Consider the following 2,287-nt stretch of genomic DNA (forward strand, 5'->3'; position numbering starts at 1 on the left):
CCAAACCAACATCTCACAAAATTCCTGAGAATTTGCGACACTGTGAAGTCCAATGGAGTCCAGGAAGATGCCTATAAACTGCTCTTGTTCCCATTTTTACTTAGGGACAAGGCAGCTAAGTGGCTGGAATCATTCCCAAGGGGGAGCCTAACAACCTGGGATGAGGTGGAAAGCAAGTTTCTGGCACGTTTCTACCCCCCACAAAAGGTCAATAGGCTTCGATCTGAGGTTCAGACTTTCAGACAACAGGACGGTGAAACCCTCTACGAGGCATGGGAAAGGTTCAAAGAATTGACAAGGAAATGCCCACCAGACATGTTCCATGACTGGGTGGAAACCAATAAAGGCAATCATATGATCCACATTCCAACACTTACAACCCAGGCTGGAAAAACCACCCAAACTTTGGGTGGGGAAACCAGCAAACCCAATCACAAAACCACAAACCTTACAACCCCAACCAACATAACAATTCCACATACCAAAACTCCAACCAAAGATCATACCAAGCCACACAAAACACTTACTCCCAACCACCATATCATGGCCAAAATAATCAACCTGCCCAATCCAATCCGAACCAACAATTTCAAGATCAATTAAATAGGATAGAACGAATGTTAGCAAACATGGGTCAGGACATAAGTGAGTTGAAAAGCTTTAGGGATGATGTGAGATCGACCTTAAGGAACCATGGTGAAAAACTCAAGTGGATGGAGTCTCGAGTAGGAGAGCTATCTCAACAGGCCCCAAGTCAACTGTAGTGTTCCCTAGTGACACAGAAAAGAATCCTAAAGGGGAACAAAAGGGAGTGAGATGGGAAGAATGCAAGGCCATCACCATATTGAAGGAAGTCTCAGAAGAAGAAGGAATCAGACCCTTAGAACAGGAGCCAGAAATTTTGAAGGAAGGTGTGGAAGAAGCTAAGCAGGAAAGTGAAATGGAGCAAGCCAAGGAATTGCAAAAGGAAGGCATGCTGGGAACCTACCAACCAAAAGCACCATTTCCTCAGAGGTTAGGAGGAGGTGAAAAAGGGAAAACATATTCAAGGTTTTTAGAGACATTTAAGTCTCTCCATATCAATATTCCTTTTCTTGAGATTCTCCAGTAGATGCCTACACATATCAAGTATTTGAAGGAATTGCTGAGCAAGAAAAGAGTTTTGAAGGGAGGAAAAACTGTAATAATGAACAAGGAATGCAGTGCACTCATCAAGAAGGATATGGTCTCTAAGAAAACAGACCCAGGAAGTTTTCATATCCCTTGCATTATAGGGGAAACAAAAATTGACAGAGGATTCTGTGATCTAGGAGCTAGCATAAATGTGATGCCTCTGACTCTTATGAAGAGGCTACAACTAAATGAGGTGAGGTCCACTGATGTAATCATACAACTGGCTGACAAAACTCAAAAGCAAGCTGAAGGGGTAGTTGAGAATGTGCTGGTGAAAGTGGGAAATTATTTCTTCCCCACAGACTTTGTCATTTTGGACATGGAGGAAAGCTACTTACACCCTATCATTCTGGGAAGGCCATTTCTAGCCACTGCTAGAGCACTCATAGATATAGAACAAGGAGAGCTAATTTTGAGAGTACATGATGAATAGCTCATTTTCCATGTTTTCAAATCTGCATCTGAGCCAGAACCAGAATCTGAAAAGCCTAAGGATGATAGTAGCCATCTGTGTTTGGAGGAAAGCAATCCAGCAGCTGAAACTCTAAAACAATCCTTGGAAGGCAAACAAGATTTGCAAGAGTTAAAGCCACAAGAATCAAAAGAAACAGATAAGAAGGAACCTCCTGGCATAAGGGTCAATGAAGAAATCCTCAAGAGAGAGGGAAGAATTGTAAAGAAAGTGCCAAGAGGGTGGAGAAACAAGAAAATTCCCACTGAAGGTTTCTCTCCGGGAGATAAAGTGATATCAAGTCATTATCTGCCAATCCCACCTGGCCTCAAAACCATTCCTTCCCAGCTCCCTCAAGTGTTCACAATCAGGAAAGTTCTTTCTATGGAACATTTGGAAATCATAAAGGAATCAAATGGGGACGTTTCCATAGTGAGAGGAGAAGACATCAAGCACTACAATCCACCCTAACAAGGGACAACCGTCAAGCTAGTGACGTTAAAGAAGCGCTTCATGGGAGGCAACCCATGTTTTAGTATCCTTACTCTTTATTGTTTTGCTCTGCATTTAATAAAGCATGGTTTACTTGAATCCTCAGGACAACTGTTGATAAGGTGCACTAAACATTACATGTAAAATACAATTGGTCTCTAAGTTTGGTGT

At 42.2% G+C, this 2,287-nt stretch overlaps 1 non-coding gene across 1 annotated transcript; it reads right to left on the reverse strand.

Annotated features, from left to right (window-relative positions):
- Positions 1-213: 213 nt before the first annotated feature.
- On the reverse strand, positions 214-317 carry LOC127747019 (small nucleolar RNA R71). Its single transcript, XR_008008824.1, has one exon. It is a non-coding gene; the product is annotated as a small nucleolar RNA R71 (small nucleolar RNA).
- Between the last annotated feature and the right edge of the window lie 1,970 nt (positions 318-2,287).

Source organism: Arachis duranensis, chromosome 4, assembly GCF_000817695.3.
Source record: "Arachis duranensis cultivar V14167 chromosome 4, aradu.V14167.gnm2.J7QH, whole genome shotgun sequence".
Lineage (NCBI taxonomy): Eukaryota > Viridiplantae > Streptophyta > Magnoliopsida > Fabales > Fabaceae > Arachis > Arachis duranensis.